This window comes from Odocoileus virginianus, chromosome 26, assembly GCF_023699985.2.
Source record: "Odocoileus virginianus isolate 20LAN1187 ecotype Illinois chromosome 26, Ovbor_1.2, whole genome shotgun sequence".
Lineage (NCBI taxonomy): Eukaryota > Metazoa > Chordata > Mammalia > Artiodactyla > Cervidae > Odocoileus > Odocoileus virginianus.
Genome location: NC_069699.1, coordinates 27,707,060 through 27,724,690, shown reverse-complemented (window position 1 = coordinate 27,724,690; position 17,631 = coordinate 27,707,060). Strand labels below are relative to the sequence as shown.

Below are 17,631 nucleotides of genomic sequence, written 5' to 3'. Positions count from 1 at the left end.
TTATTTCAGGTTATCAAGCCTAATAAGTAATCTCTAGCAACGTTCTCCGAGCTCTTCTTTTGTTTCTAAATTGTAAAAAGTGGTATAAATTCATATTTGTTTACAGCACAGGCATTCATGAGACCTCCACTGCTCTCACGGTTCCCCACGCACATAAGTTTACTCACTGAGTGCCAGTGTAATTGTTTTAGCTCTAATAAATATCAGCTTCATTTGCATAAAAATGTAAAGTTTACATGAATTAAATCGCTTCCCCCATTAGCGACTGTTAAATACAGGAAACAATAGAAGCTACACATGAAAATAATCATCGAATAAGCCCTGATCTTTTCAACCTGTCAACTATTATTATTATTATTAATATTATTATTTAAATACAAAAAAAAGCCCCTCTTTCCTCCTTCAGTCTCTTTCTCTTGGAAGAGGGATAGAAAACAATTTAGTGCACATGGATCAAACCTGTTATGATAGTTTATATTAACAACAACGAAAATGGTCTCTTAGGCCTGCAAAGAGGAGGAGAGAGAACTATTCCAAGAAGGTACCTCAGAAAACATTTTAGCCACAGTCCTGAAGAAAAAAGGAAGAGGCCTTGGCTAAATAAGCTCCATTATATTGAAGCATTATTCAAAAATAGTGCAAGGGAGGGCAACTGTATCCATCTTATTTGACACACACAGAGGATTAGAATAAGGAAAGACAACTCGGTGATACGGTTGTAGATCAACAGATAACTGTTAGATGAAGAAAAATTAAATGTTGATCTTTTGCACTTCGCACATTTTCTACAACTAAGAATTAAATTGACAGATCTTCACATTTTAACCAGCACTGAAAATGTAATAGAGGTGCTTAACTACATTTTTATTTTCTATTATTTACTGAGATGGAAGGGGGGATTTTACTTGAATCTGAACATACAGGTAGGCCAAAATTAGATCATTCCAAAGTTTTTAAGACCTGACTTAGGGTGCAATCATCTTTTTTCTTTTTTCTTTCAGAATTACAACTTCTGTTTCTCAAAGTATGTAGTTTCCCATGCCAATTTCCAACACGTTATCCATAACAATTAAACTAAAGGGTGCAAATTAGATTCTAATGAGAAAACATCAGTTGCTTCTCTGACAATCTCACCATTCACTGATTTATTCCTAATGAAGACAAAGCCCAACCCAAAGCTCCTTACGTGATAAAGGACAAAACATGTTCAAAAACGCCTAGTAAAAATCAAGGCAAATGGGAAAGCCAGACCCACCCTCATGAAGTGGTGTGACAATTAGAGTGATTGTACAAAAAGCCATCTTCAGGACAAAGTAAAAGAAATTAAGCTGCCACAACTGTAACAGGTTAGATGAAAAAAATCAAAATTTAATGTATTCTCCCCTGTGTCATCTTGTTTTGTCAAGACATCAAATAGAATTGGGAAGCACAAAATAACAAGCCCTTGAGAAATCACAGAAGCCGACCTTTTTGATGTTGTTGATTTACCTTGTTCTCAGTTATTTGAACAATGATGTTTCAGATTTAAAGGCCAGATAAAGCTTAAAAATTAAAATATGATACCAAGGTATCCCCCAAAAAGTGCACCCTAACATTTAGCCTACAACTTCATTGATTAGCTGCTTTCAACCAGATTTGAAAAGGAGGTACAGTCCATGTATTCAATATTTATTTCTCTCATTCTAAATTAATTTCTCTTCAAAAGCTGCCAGGTTGGAAGAAAGACTCAGAGATTACTCCTACAATCCTCAAGTCGAGGCCCAGTTCAGGTCTTTCCAGATAATTCAAGTTCCCACAATCTGCAGAGGACTGTTCAGCTAAGAGGCAACTGAGTTTCCTCTTTTTAAAAAGAGTAAATAAAGGTGAATATAGAAAGCCATTCATGAGGCGGGGGAAAAAGTACTGCACACTTTGAAATGACTCAAACCAATGTCCAGAAATACCATGCTGCTGCCAAAGAACAGAAATCCTTCACCAAAGAGCAACAAATTCAAATTTATCCCCAAATCTAGCCATGCAGGTATACACAAAGTACATTCCTTCTCTGCCCTCAGAGAGCTACAGAGTATCAGCAACATAACCAAGTCTGATATATTTTGCACACAGATGGTATATGATCAATGTATCACTCGATAGCTTTCTCAATTTTTATGTGTAGATGGCTGCTTCTACCACAGTACACATAGCAGTAAATAAAAAAATAAATAAATCTGTTTAAAAGGCACTAAAAGCAAATAAGCAAGTATTTACAATCACTAGGAGAATTTGTAAGATCGAGACTAGCTAATAGCTATTAAATTACTCTAATTCCTTGTCATCAAATTCATATGCATTTTAACACATAACAGACACACACACACACAGACGCCATGCATTTATTTACTCGAACCTTCTCTGGTCAACTGTTGCTGCCTAATACTCTTGCTTATAAATCACACAGTCAAACAGAACTACCTGAAGTGGATTCTGACTACTCTATTTGTCCAATTCCTAAGAGGATAGCTATCCATTTCCCTTTAGTGGTGGTCATCTACAACTAAATCACAAAATAAATTTCTTCAATCTTCTTTTTAGCCATATTAACACTACAGTTCAGGCTTAGACGCTGGTCACACTACCATTTCCTGATTGTCTTAGAAGCACTGTAGCTCCAACACACGTCTGCCACGTTAGCCAAGATAAATCTGGAATTTCATTGCTTTTAATTAATCTGGATTTTAATTTCACTGTACCTTGCAACTGTGTGGAGGCTGGCTAAAAAGTTGCAGAACTGGTCAGTGTCATGAAAGAGTTTATCTTTCAAGTGACAGCTCCTGACAACGTGCAAAGACACGGTAGTGATGGTCAGGGTTTTGTTTTTAAGGTACATCTGACTGCAAACAACAAAAAAATTCAAGCCAACCATTCCTATCATAAGCTTTCTGATGATTTATGGTTTACCAACTGAGCAAGGTTACGCAACACTGCATGCCTTTAGATGCATTACTTCAGCTAGTTGAGATTTAATTAAGATCACAGCCTCTAAAATCCCTGTCAAATGAAAATTCAGAGAAGACAATACACTCTATAGCTTCATGCAGAATGTTCCCATTCTGGTCTGTGGAAAAATATGAGTTAATCTGTGTTTCTATGGTTGCAGACAAAAGTTCACTAATTTTATTTTCTTTTGACACTTAGGTTGTTTTCTATTGTATATGTCATGAGATCATTCCTTTCCAGAGAAGGAAGGAAAAAGAAAATCGAGAGTGAAACACGTTGCAGAAAATGCACTTGACATTATTATCCGACATTATCATAGCTTAGCTATGATGTCATCACAGCTTCATAAAATCGGTCCATGCTTAGGGGAGTTTCATTTAATGAAATATTATCTATTTAAAAACACAACACAAATGGGAAATCTACCTTCCATGAATTACTCAGATTAAAGAATTGACATGTTAGGCTCCTCATTTCCTTAACTGACCAACTTTTTATCAAATGAGCTGCATATATGTTTAGAAAAGAAAGTTCTTGGGGCCAATGAGAGAGCATAAAGCCCATTACTTTCATTCTGTAAGCACTCCTTAAGGGTAACACACACACACACACACACACACACACACACACACACACACTTAACAGACTTCTTACAGATTGGCATTGACCAATTTTTTTCTTTTTAAAAAAAAAATTATGATCACGTGGCCCTTTACCTAGTCCAACATATTTTTATTTGCATCATCTTAATATCTGGTTGCTTATCTCATGCCTTAGAAATGACAGGTGCTCGCAGTCTTGCTCTTGACAGGCCACTACACAAATAACTGTCTTGCCTGAAAGGGCTAATGCAGTACTAATGAACAATAAATCAACTTTGATTATCAAGTGTCAGCCCAATCCGTTTTCAGTTTGGCTCTATCACATCCTAGAGTAAGTCAGCCAGTGTTTCTGGGTAGGCAGTCTGTATTTTGGTTTCATTTTTACACACTTTTCACTGAAATGTGTCAAGCAGCTACAAAGAATCAAGTAAAATAGAATCAGACCTTTTTCCAATGTAAGTGAAGGGGATCAATTAGGAGAATGCGCTTCTGTCTGCATTCGCTTCATTTCATGAGGAGTCTCAACATTCGAAAGAGCCTTGTATTCTTTTAAACGACAGCACAGCACAGATCCTAAACTAGAATCCTAATGTGATCATGTTTGAGGTTTCTGACAATGACATGCTAGCTTGAACACTTCACCACATAAACCACCTTTGACTGCACATTCCTCTTGGAAAATCTATTACAAACAAATGAACAACAAAAAGCAATAAAAGGTCGCTACTAAAAAACTTCCCTCGATTTAAAGTAAAAAAAAAAAAAAACAAGCTCTTTATAACACTGACTTCTTAATAAAATAAATGTAACTTATTTTTTCTTAAGCAGATTAGTCATTGATAGTATGATTCACATTTCCTGTTATCAGGCTTAATTTTTCCCCCAAATGTGTCACTTTCAGAATGTTGGAATCTATGGAAATTAGGTGATTTGCATTTTTAAATTGGCTTGATTAGAACATTTGATCTGTGTGGACAAGAATATAAAATTATAATAGATATTTTACTCTGAACCGGCAGGCCTTGAAGGAGTTAATCCCAAAGAGGAAGAGTCTATATGTACTTTGCTCTAAAACTTTACCACCCACTTCCTAAAGGTCCCCTCCTTCCCATCACGACACGTTGGGGGTGGGGGCGGGGGCACAAGAAAGTCTCCTTTCCACTGACCGTCCTTCAAGCAGTTCTGACAGTTGAGTTCGCTACATTCAGAGACCGTTCAGATGGGAGCACCCCGTGGCAATTCCTCAGTCGGCTGCGCGTCCTAACCCAAACCCCACTCACTACTTAACCAGCAAAGTAACGCAACAGAGGCTCAAACTCCCAAACCTGCCAGGATACCCCTCCACACCGGCCTGCCCATTCTGGCCTAGGGCTTTATTCGTCTCCCTTCCCCCCCGCCCCTGGACTGTGTGTGAACTCCTTGAATTTGAACGGCTAAGCTGAAAATAGCCTAGACAGATATAGAAACAAACTATCAGAAGCAAAGCAACATCCACACGGGTTACATTGAGAGGGAAGGCTCCCTGTATATTTCACACGCTCTGAAAGTGACATAAATCACACCCCAGAAACGTCCCCAGAAAGGAGTGATGGCGAGGGCTTTACCAAAGTGGCTGCCTGAAGGCCAGACCGGCAGAAAACGAGTCGCAAACGAAAAAAAAGAGCGAGCGAGAGCGCGAGAGCAAAACACAAGCAGGACTTCCTCCAACTCTCAACTACACCCCACCCATGAACATTAAAAAAAAGGGAGAGCAAGAGAGAAGGGGGGGGGGGGGGTGATCTCTCTCTTTCAGGACCCACAGGCCTGGAGCTGCTTCTTCCCACCCTTCCACTCCCTCCTCCGCCTCCACTTCCAGAGCGCAACTCCCACCCAAGTTGGTAAACAGCGATGGTTATTATTATTTTTTTCCAAAAGACTCAACTTAGAAACCCTCGGGCGCTCCTGCCTTCCCCAATGAGGCCCCAGGAAGCTGGCACCGCGGAGCCCGGGAAGGAGAGCAGAACGGCGAAGATCAATCATAGGGACCAACCTGACACTCTCCATGTAGCCGCCAGGCGCGCGGAGCCGGCTCGGGGCGCCCGCGCGGGCCGGGCGTGGGGTCCGGCGGCCTCGGCGTGCGGGCGGACTGCACGCGCGCAGGGGCGCTCCGGCTCGCGGGCTGACAAGACGCGCCGCGCCGCGCCCACCCGCCCCGCCCTGCTCCACCAATCACAACCCGCCTCTAAACACCCCGCGCCGCGCCGCGCCCCACACAATGGGCTCCGCGGCCCGTGCCCCGCGCCCGCGCCCCCGGCCCCCTCCTCGCGGCAGGTGAAATCACTCTCTGCTGAAACCCGGCTTTTGTTTCGGGAGCAACTCCGCTTAATTGCTGTTAACCCTTTGACCCGCCTCTGGCTGACGTCTGGGAAGCCGGGCGCGGCGCGCGTCTCTCCCTCCGGCCGGGGCTGCCGGGTCGGGGCTTTTTGGTGGGGTGGCGTGTTTGTTTCCTCTTGGAAACTGACAAAGAGTTGTCCCGGCCTTTCAGAGCAACCCGAGCGGCAAAGCAGGGGAACTGGCGCGCCCAGGCGCACACCCCGACTGCTTGGAGCAACTGTTGAGAATCGGAAGGGGATGCGGGGCTCAAAGGCAGCGCCGGAGAACTTCCTCGAAAACGGCCTTTGCGGGAGAACTTTCGCTTCGCGCCCTGGGGTTAACCCGGCCTTGGCCTCTTTTTTATCCACCCCCCTCCCTTTTCTTTCCTAGAGTCGGCTTCACCAAAGTGTGCTTGTGCGCGCAGAGGAAAACTAACCCGACACGGGGGTTGGAATAAATAACAACCAACGTGCCTTGTCGCTGTACCAAGCTACTTCCCCTCTAGAACGACAGCTGCTGAAGCAAGCATCTGCCACTCGTTCGCTAAGAAATAATTCTCTAAATTCCTGTCTTATTTATACAACAACAGCAACAACACTGGCTACTCTCAAGGAGCACTTGAAGATGACCTCTGTTAGAAATAGTCACTGCTCTTTAAAGCTGAATACAGTGTGAGAAAAAAAAAAGTCACCAATATGCTCAACTTTTTTGGCTCAGCTGGCCCGGTTTCAGTGCCAGGTTAATTTAGTCACTTTCGGCAGCTCTAGAAATCACCTCTTTAATTTACCTTTGTTCAATTTAGAGAAAAACTTTTGGCCTATACTTACAAAACAAACAAGACTGTAACGTTTTTATTTTTCTCAAAATATTCGAGGCAAAAAAGTGCTTGTGACATCAATGATTATGTGTTTTCCCCTCAATTAAAAAAAAGGGGGGGCACCCACAATCCTAACCCAGTAATTTCAGTTTAACTTGAAAGTATTTTTCCATTTGAGGTGTTACTATACACCAGAAAGCATATTGATAATATTTCCAATCAAGCAAATGTCTGAATTTTAACCAGATCAGCTGGGGAGCAAGCAATTCCCCCCTTAATCTGGCAGCAAAAGAGACAAAAGCGCCAGTTGACTGTCAACTTATGATCAGATGTTAAATGGGTGCAGCACAGACCGTGCTCCACCCTAAAGTGTTTTTGTGTCAGATAACAAATTTATTAATGGGATTTTTCAGGTCACAAAAATGTGACCCCACCCTCTCATGAATATTCAACAGAGAACCAAGGGCGGTCTTTTTTGGGGAGAGGGGCCTTAAATCTGCCAGTGTACCATGAATCAGTAAGAGTTCTGAGTCTTAAAGAGACAAGGCCCTCCTCCTTCAGTAGGGGCTGGCAGGGCCCCAAAGAGAGGAAATAAAAATATAGGAAGTTCTTTCCAACCAAGGCACAGTGAGAGAGGAGAAATACTCATTTCAAAATCCACGTGTGATTTTTTTTCAATGGTATTAAAATTCATTAGCGATTTAATGTCTGTGAACAACATCAGGGTCCCCTTTAAAGAGGCAATTGTTTTTTTTTTAAAATACAAATTCTTTAAGAGACATACATAACACTCAAGGATGCTTTTACAAGTTGGACTCCCTTCTTGGCAGGTTAGTGTTTAAAAGCTGATTGTCTCCAGGAACATCCAAACAACAAACAAACAAACAACAAATATTACAGACGCTTGTGACCCAGCTGTGGAGACGAGCCTTGCACAAAATAATTAGAGAGTGATGCAACGTGGTGGTTACACAAGTACTAAATTGCATGACGGTGGCATTAAGCACCCTGAGACCACAGAGCAGGGGGAGACAGTGGAGCAGGAGAGGCTGGAAGGCCCCATGGGGAGGCGGTGTTTAGGGGGCTGCTGTTTGGGACAAGGGGGTAGGGACAGAATGAAGAGGGAAGTGGCTTAGCAGATGCAGAGGCCACCTGGAGCCCTTCCCACCCTCTCTCCAAACATGACAGGGTGACTCAGAGACTACTTCGAGGCAAGGAAATGTACCATCAGAGATAAACCTGGACAAGCTTTATACGCCCAGGTCACTTCATTAATTCTGGGCTCTCAAGATCCATTTCCATGTGGTCCTGTCTAGCTGCCCCGCGCCTGAGATTCTATGAGAACTGGAGCTTCAATGGCTGGAAAACAATAGAAATGTTAAAAGCTGCAGTGACTTAGGAGACTTAGTTAATGCCATTTATTTTATGGCTGCCAGGTCATTCTGGAAAGGCTGGATCAGAAAGGCAAAAAAAAGAAAATAATCAAAAATAAACCCAGTAGCATTTGTGCGTTGGATGGGGGGAGTTTTAGAAGAGTCAGGGGTTGAGGAGGGGGGCTTTAGAATGGGTTACTCCGCCACAGGGGCTCAATGAGCAGTCAAAATGTGAACAGAACTTGCAATCTCCATTTAAGGAGGAAGCTGCAGTTCAGAAAGGCAAAGTGATTTTTTGTTTTTATTTTTTAAAGAATCAAAGATACCTAGCTCCACACACCACAAGGGGAAACAAGACACTGAATAGTCCCAGGAAAAGAGAGGCTGTGATATTATAAAATGAACACCTGAGAGGGGTGGGGGAAGAGTTAATGTTGAAGGAAGAGTGAAGGAAATGCTAAATGCTGTACTTAAAAATATTTTTGATGCCACATCCTAACACCCACAACAGATACAGCCCTTGTTCAGACACCACATATTAAGAAACCTGTCAGTTGCTAAATGAGTCCATTGTGCATCTGGCTGTGTACTTAAGGACAGATTACTGTGATCCCACACCAAACTCTAACCACCAAATAACACACCTGGGACTCAAATCATGTATTATATTTGGTTCTGTGAGCCTTAGCCTTGAACGGAGAAGAAAGTGAAAGGTTTTACTGCCCATTCAGAGCTGAGAATGGAGAGCAGGGGTACTGAAGGGTCAGAAGGGGCGTCACTCCAGGTTCTGATGGATGGCACAGGGGCGGGGGAAACAGCAGCCCCACTGCCAGGCCCACGTGGTCCTAAGCTCCAACTGAGGCCCTGCTTTGCCAGAAACTGCTTGGCAATAATCAGAAAAAGGGCATGTTACTGGACACTGGCTCACATATTTCTAGCAACACTGAGAGCAAGACACTTCCTCAGATCAAGTCAGTTATCCCTATCAGGTTCTCATAGGAATTATCGCCAGACAGTCGCTCTGCCAGAGGGAGTAAAATAAAAATTGATGAATAATTTGATGGGTTGGAAAAAAAAAATCAACTTTTTCTTGGCTACACCACCCAGCATGTGGGATCAAACCCGTACCTTCCATGGGAGAAACGAGACGTCCTATCCACTGGACAGCCAGGGAGTTCTGAGGGGCCAACATCTTAATTCCCCATCTTCTTCCAGACAATCCTTGCTTGAACACTTATTTCCTTTTTCTTTTCCAGTTACTTTCATGGAGCACCCAGAACATACTCAGAGATGACAGAACTTAAAGAAACTGAACTGACTGATTCTGCTGCTATAGGAGAAACTGTGAAAACAACAGGAATACAAAATTGAATGCCCTCGCTCCAGGAAGGGCTTCCTGACCTGCCCAGGGAAGAGAAGTCTCTCCAGAGGAACCCGGGTTTAGTATTTCTCGTCTCCAAAGACGGCCAACTGTCAGCCAATTAGAGAAACTAAACTGCAACAGCCATGCCTGATTCCTGAGATTTGGGCATTTGTCTCCAAGGACCTGCCGTTCCTTCTTGATTTAAGTGGTGCTTTTACTTAAAAATATAAATTAATACATCATCCATCTGCAGGGAGCAAAGGTGGTTAGCTCCATATTGATATTGTTTATGTCATTGTCATGTCTGTATGGACAATGAAAGCAATTATATTTTCTTCTGCTCTCACTTGGCCAAGGGAAAAGACGGTGAGTTCTCATTCTTGCATAGGAGTTTAAATTTCTCTCCCTGACATCCTCTAAATTGCCATGAGCATCTCCATTTAATGCAACATTTTATTATGCAATTGTTCCTAGTTAATTTCCTAGATACACACCCTGACATGTCAACATCCAGGTAACTTAGGAATATGATGAGTACATAAGGTATAGAAAACATTTACCACCCTCTCCAAAAAAAAAAAAAAAAGAAATCCCTCACTTGAAATGTAAAGATATTCATAAATTGTCACTGGTAAACAAAATCATGTCTGGAAAAGAAAAATGGCCAACATCTATTGCAAACTCTGCATCTGACTGACAGCAACAAATCAATCTCTTTCATTTGTGCTCAAACTATAATATAATCTCTTGTTTTAATCAAATGTACAATGTATCTGGACAGCTTCCCTGGTGGCTCAGTGGTAAAGAATCCGCCTGCCAAAGCAGGAGACACTGGTTCAGTCCTTGGGTTGGGAAGGTCCCCTGGAGGAGGAAATGGCAACCCACTCCAGTAGTCTTGCCTGGAAAATGTCATGGACAGAGCAGCCTGGAGGGCTATGGTCCATGGGGTCACAGAAGAGTTGGATGCAACTTAGCAATTAAACAACAAAAAAACAATGTATTACTGGACTGCTTCTACCATAGGATTGGAACTGATTACACCAAGGTGCACAGAAGTCTAAAAAAGGGGCATGTTTCAGGGCAGGAGGCCATTTCCCAAATCCTTCAGGCATCAGGAAGGAAGAATCACTATCGGCATCAAGCAGGAATCCTTATTTCCCCTCCCAAGAGTGACAGTGCTGATGACACCCACATGAACACTCTCGATTTTAGGCATAAGCAGAACTGGGTCACTGAACGGGAAAAGAAGAGATGGCTCTTGGGCGATGAGATGACATTTAAATATTTTTTTATCCGTTTCATTATGTAGAAATCGCTGAGTATCATTTTAAGGCACTGGCCACCTCTAGGCAGGAAAGTCAGTTTTTCCAGAGACCCGAGGTGTGCAGCAGGCCTGCAGAGAGGCAGAGGGAGCATGTTCCATCCTGCCCTCCGAACAATGCTCGCAGGTCTCCCTCCCAGGTCACGCCACCCTCCTGTGACCCTAGGCTGGCACACCCTCCTGTCCAAACCTTCCTTACGTCTGCCCTCTGCTGGTAAGCTTGCCAGAACCAGGATATTTTTGACTACCTCAACTTATTTCAAAGACAACTTTTAAAGGCTGGAGAGAGAAAGGCCATGTAATGAACTATTAACTGGAATATATAAATTAAGATACTTAAAAAAAAAAAAAAACGGGGAGGAGGGGGCGCCATGGGTGAAATATGGCACTTCTAATGTAAAAATGCACATCCGTCTACTCTATTGCCGGCTGGCTCGGAGCACAGGAGTGCCAAACTCTATATTTTAGCTCGCCTAAGAGAACAACCTGTATTACTGCCAGGCATCTCGCCTTCTCTTTCGCTCCCTCTCCGGGGAGAGGTATGTCAGTGCATTTTCAATCAAACACCTTCTTAGCAATAAAGGGCCACTGTTCCCGCGTCAGTGGTCCCTAGGTTTCATGATACAGTGTATTTAGCTGGCTCACGGCTCCACTTTTCCTCTGGCATTCATAAGACTCATATAAAAGGTAGGGGGCAGGGGAAAGGGAAAAGAAGAACCTCGTGTCTCTCCTTTGTTTAAGTAAGACAACAGTTAACTCTGAGATTGATGAGCTGGCACGAGTGCCCCCAAACAACGGACGTGCTCTCAGGCCCGATCCCCACGACAGGTGCCCTGGTGTGCGCGCCAGGCAGGCCGGGAGGAGGGCCCTGGGCATCGGGAGAACTTCTGCGGCAGCGAGCAAGGTTTGAACGAGGCAACTCCTGTCAGTATTAACAGGAAGCATGAGGCCTTATAAATCCCTGCATCCCATTTCAAAAATATATCTCCAAGATGGGCAGATGCAGCTTAGCAGTTGCAACCTCGGAAGCATTCAGGAAGTAGCGCTCTTGACGGCGCTCTAGATGCCGAGTAAATGCTCTTAAAAAGAACACCCAGTCCAGCCGACGATAAATCTTACACCGGGGAAGCCCGCGCAGGGCTGTGGAATCCCCTCCAAAGATAATTACCTTCCACACTGTGTGGCATAGAAGCGGCTACACAGAAAACCTTTTCTGGGGCCCGAGAGCTCTCTAAGGCTTTTCTTTCCTTAATCGTCACTGATCACACACACAGGTGCACATACACAACTCTACCTTTAATAGAAACCGTATCAAAATCCAAAGATTTGTCTCCTCTCCTAGAGGAAAGTGACGAGGCCAGTTCTTGGCAGGGGCAGGGATGGAAGAGGGAGACTGGGAAGAGAGGAGATGTGTAAGGATTCAGGGGCAGAGGCTGAGGCAGGACATCAAGGTCCAAGTCCTTCGGCATCCACTTCCCACTCGTTGAAGGTTCAGGGAGTTCCCCAAACAATTTCAAACTGGGGCCCTCACAATAGGCCCCTCAAGAGGTAAGCAAACCTCTTCCAGTCCAGAGCAGCCTCGAGTGGTCTGTTTAAGCCTGAGATGATGCAGGAATATTAGCCAGGACACTGGGGTCTACTAAAGACTTTGCATGAGCTCGCATGCAATCCTGGGCACATCACCTCACCTCTATGAGGCTTCACATTTCACCTAAACAAAAAGGAAGGTGGCTAAGATACACTCCATGTTTTCTTTAGTAACAACAACGATTGCAACTAACTACTCATTATGTGTCCGGTACACAGTTTAGCCTAGCAGAGGACTAATTTCTGGGTGCTTTTTAGCTTACAATTAATGTCATAAATAAAACTACCAAGGATATAGTTTAAAAATATAAACAGGATCTGAGAGCTCTGGAATCTTGGACACTGTCGTGTCAACAGAAAAGCAGGGAACAAACGGAGGGAAAAGATGTTTTTTTGGAAAACATTTCAAAAGCTCTTCTTCTGACCCTCTCTAGGTTACAAACCCTGTGAAACACCAACCCGTGGCTCACGGAGTAAGTCACTAACAAGCTTTAGGACTTGCTGAATTAAGTTGGGGCCTCACAGGATGGGGCTAAAACCACCTGACTTTCACACATGTTTATGTCTTCTGTCCTTGTGACTTTTTTCCTCTTCTTTAACCATCAAAGCTGTCTCTTTGCATTATGCCTGCTCCCACCAAAACTATTTTCTGAATTTCTGGTCCAACCTCACAAGCCATTCACCTGCTTCTCTCTGCTTTGTATCAGAAAGGAGACAGGAAAGCATTGTGTGCCTGGTGAGGGCTGGCATTTCCATCTCAGGTTGAAGCCACAGGTAAAGTCTGGGCTGGATGATAAAAGAAATTTGCAAGGAAGCACAGCATCACAGAGATGTTAGATTCCTTTTGAGATCTAGTAAGTCTCATCTTAAGAAAATGCATACAGAAGAGCATACAGTCCAGCCAGCAAGCCCATTATTTATTTGTTAGTGTTTTAAATGGCATTTCATTCCTCGTGAGGGAAAGCAATAGAGAAGCAGGAAGCTTTCAGGTCATATAGAACTTTGTTCTTTTCAGACAAATAAGGTATTGTGTGTTTGAACAATAGGAGGAATGTCTAATTGATCTTAATTAAATTCAGTGATGTCCAATTTTTGAGATGGGTCAGGACACATCTATGTAATGTCACAACCCAGCAGGCCAGACCTCTGAAATCAGGGAGCTCTGAGGCACGCTGTTTTCTGACACTCTTTCGTATCCATTCTCCATCACATTGCCCTACCGACTTGTTCTGCCCTCCAGCTTTCTTCTCTCTGCCTCATGCTACTCCTGACCGCTTCCCAGTTTGGCTCATACTCCTTTGCTCCAGCCAGCCTTCTGAAGTGGCGGGGCCCCACCATACACTCCCTCATCATTGTCATGATTACCTACCAAACAGGAATCCTATTATACACATATACCACTGCATATGGAGGAGGTTCCCTGGAGTTTGCAGTGTGAAAGATGTGGGTTTGAATCCAATCTTCTCTACTAACCAGCAAACTAGGTAAATCACAAAAGTCCATTTTGTGTGTATTTCCTCACCTGTAAAGTGGGAGCAAGTCTCTGTCTCACAGTGGTTGTTTCTGTTAGTATTTTCTGAGGTGGGAAAGTGTCTATTTTTAAACTCGGTTTCCCTGATCTGGGAGCACTGGTGTGGGCCTTTGATCTGAGGCCTGGAGAGCACGTGGCCACAAGTGTCTAGCCCAGCAGCCTCTCTGATGGTAGCACGTGTCAGGGGACTCGTCTGAGGTCACCGGGCTGGTGGATGAAAGAGGTGGGGTGTGACTCTCCCCTCTAGAGCTCAGCCCTGCATTAGAGAGCTTCTGGCTTCCTGGTTACAGAATTCAGGTGACTTTGAGATAAGAGCTAAGAAAACAAAACCCAACGCCAGTCATGATCAAGGAGGTGCTGGGAATAGTGTAAATAGCCTGCCAGTTACAAATTAGGAGGTACAGACCAGGGCCTTGGAACAGGGGTTGACAAACGAAGGGAAAATGAGGAAAGGGTGGTGCCTAGTAACAGGATGGCCAAGAAACAGAGCAAATATTTAATGAGAGGTCATGGTGAGTTTGGCACTTTTCATAATATCTCTTAATGCTTAACACACCCCTATGAAAGAGGTTATTGTGCCCACTTAACAGATGAAGAAACTGAGGCTCTCAGTTAATATCTCACAGCTGAAAGGGGAGTGGGGCTTGAGGGACTCCAAAACAAGGCTTCCGTACCATATGCCAAGCTGGAGCCCAGGCTGGGGTCTAGAACTAGGTGTGGAAGAACAGAGGGGGGTCCAACTCTACTCACTTGGAAAACTCATGTGACCAAGAGTCATTGACCGGTCAGCATGAATGGAACCTGAAATAATACAAAGGTAAAATTCTGATACCCTCTTTGTTCTTCTGTGAGTCCACAGTGGCAAACTCAGCTGAGCACATGAAGGTGAAACTGGCCCTGAATCTGCTGGTAGCCACAGCCAGGCCAGGGGGAGAGGCAGTGGGAAAAGGCCCGTGCTTTCTCGAGTTACTTCTTGATTAGAGAGCTCCTCACACCGCCACCTCCACTGCTGAGAAGACACGCAGACGAACAGGCAGACGCTTTCCTCTTCATCTTTTCTAAGGTGTCACTGGGCAGAAGGCAGTGTGCCAGCAGTCCTAGCCTGGATGGTACCCGAGCTCTCCTGGCATCAGTGTCTTGGATGGAAAGCCGGAACAGTGCTGTGTTGGGGCTTATGTTGTCCCTGGTCATAAAGGCCCCCAGACACTTTTCTATGGAAGGCTTCTCATGTTGGCTGCACCACTTCCTGACTGTACTTTCGGTAAATTTTTCATGCCTAAGTGCCTCAGTTTCTACATCTATAAAAGGATCTAAGCCTAGTACTTCCCCCAGAGGGTTAGGATCAAATGAGTTAAAATGGGTCAATGCCTGGCATAATGGAAGCACTTAAATGTGTCCTAATACCATTCTTATTGTTACTACAAACTGCTTTTCCTTCAACCTCTTCCTTTTGCTATAATGAAATATCAGAAGGCAAAATGGTTTTTCACTCTTGTTGACTTCTTCTTTTTCTGTGATGGAGGTAGTATCAATCCTAACTCCAAAATTTCACTGAGCAGTAGCTGATTCATCCAGTGAACCTCAACAGTGGGAGCAGACACTTGGTCATCTTGTTTTGGTTTTAAATTCAAGGATATGAGGCAGCCCCTCTTCTAGCTTCAGGTTGCCCAGTAGGCCAGAACCGCCAGCCAGGTCATCACGTGGGCTTGTGAGAGAGTCTGGTGATTTCCTAAATGAATTCTCAAGGATCCACTGGAAATATCAAAGGAGGGATCCGCCCTGAGTGCTGAGAACACACAGGCTGGCCAGCAGGAGGCACAATTAACGGAACCCTCTGCCTATGTCTGGATGATATTTTGCTATTCTTGTCTCTGGGAAGGAAAGCATTTGGTAGAAACCTGGCCACCATGGCCCCAGAGAGGACTTGGCTTACACCCAAACGATGCTCTCTGACCTAACGAGCTACTTTCAAGCTTCTTCTCAAAGCTTCCAATATCTATACTGCCCAAGGCAAGGAGCAGAAGTCTCTTGGTGCTCTCAGAGTGCACGGCATGGCATCAGCCATCATTTGAACATTTGAGGAATGGAAAAAAGAGAGACACACACAGGTGTAGGGGGCAGAGAAAGGGGGCTCCCTCCTCGGCTTTAGGGAATAACAGGGCTTTTCAAATAAGGTAAGGATTATGCTGCAAATTTAAGGATAACGGTGTGACGGGCGGGCAAGTAGGAAGGATTTATCAACTACTGGAAAGAGTGGATACACCTATCAACACGGGAGAAAGCAAGAACCAGTAACACCGAGGAACTGGGAGGCCCTTAAGCAAGGCGGCACAGATATAATTCCTGCTGTATCTCCCTTTCTTCAATATCGAAGGGCTTTTCTTCTTCCTCCCAATTTTGCCCTTATTTCCCATCTGAAAAACACTTCAATTTTGTCACATACAAAAAAATAAAAATAAAAGAATTTATATAGAACAATCAATGATCAATCAGACTCTTTGAAAGTTTAAAAAAGACAAACTGAAGAGAAACTAAGATTCCAGGATTACACAAACTACTCTACATTTTACAGCTGAATAAATTCAAGTCACTAAGTTCAATACAACTGCACCTATAACAATACAACTGAAGGTAGACAGTGATTCCTATTTTTTAAAAAATCATCCATCTTCCATTTGTCTTGCTAATTTTGTCAGATGAAAAGAATCCTGAATGGAGATAAGGCTGGAAGGGCGGGAAAAGCAATTTCCTGAGTTGCTGCCAACACCAGACACCCTGAAAAGGATGTTCGTTGCTCAAGGCTTCCCTTCATTTGGCTCTGCTTCTGGAGGCTCTTGCCTGATGCAGGCAAAAGCTGAGAGCAAGACCTCAGCTTACACGTCTTTGGGGCCATGGAGCAGTCACAAATAGTGGCAACCTAACCTTTCTCTTCAGAAGCAGAAGACCCAGTGCTGGCAAGACCTTATTTTTCTTTGGTTGCCTGGATCCCGGGAATTGCGCACTTAGGGACCAAGTTCATCTCTAGGGATGATTCAATTTAACCCTGCACCATCATGACTTTGCCCCATCCTGTCCTTCCCCTTAAAGTGCTTCCCAGGTGGCGCTAGTGGTAAAGAACTTGCCAACCAAAGCAGGGGACCCAAGAGACGGAGTTGGATCCCTGGGTGGGGAAGATCCCCTGGAGCAGGGAATGGCAACACACTCCAGTATTCTTGTCTGCAGAATTCCATGGACAGAGGAGCCTGGCAGGCTACAGTCCCTGGGGCCGGACACAACTGAGCACACACGCACACACGTACAAGGCCTTCTGCTCTGGTCTGCCCTGGCTGCCTTCAAATGCAGCATCCAGAAATAAGCACAGCAGGCCGAGTGTCATCTGTCCCTCAAGGAGGACAGAGCCTTAAGTTAATTCTTCACTGTGCTCTGAACGCAGCCAAGGGTCCTTGGTGCCCCCTCCCCCGGCCTCCCCAGAGCACACTTGGGTCCTCCTGGTTTTACAGTCATCCCCAGACTGACTATGACATTAGCCACTGATCAGTGAGCGCTCTCTACTCTGCACTTGGGCAGGGGAATGGGCTGTGCCTTTATTCCCGTGAAAGATCTTTTTCATTTTGATCCAAAATTTCAGCCTGCCGAGACTTTAGAAAACTGCAATTCTTCTGCTCAGAATATTAACTCTGCCTTAACCATCTTCTACACACTCAAT

General features: G+C 44.2%; 1 protein-coding gene across 18 annotated transcripts in view; it reads right to left on the bottom strand.

Annotated features, from left to right (window-relative positions):
• FOXP1 (forkhead box P1) overlaps positions 1-17,631 on the bottom strand; it is a 615,660-nt gene that overhangs the window by 100,084 nt on the left and 497,945 nt on the right. Inside the window, exon 1 of one of the 18 annotated variants that reach the window (XM_070455681.1) lies at positions 5,611-5,693. The exons of the other annotated variants lie outside the window; for them this stretch is intronic. The gene's annotated coding sequence lies outside the window, so the exon portion shown is untranslated. Of the gene's footprint in view, positions 1-5,610; positions 5,694-17,631 lie in introns of those variants that run through there. 18 annotated transcript variants of the gene reach the window in all.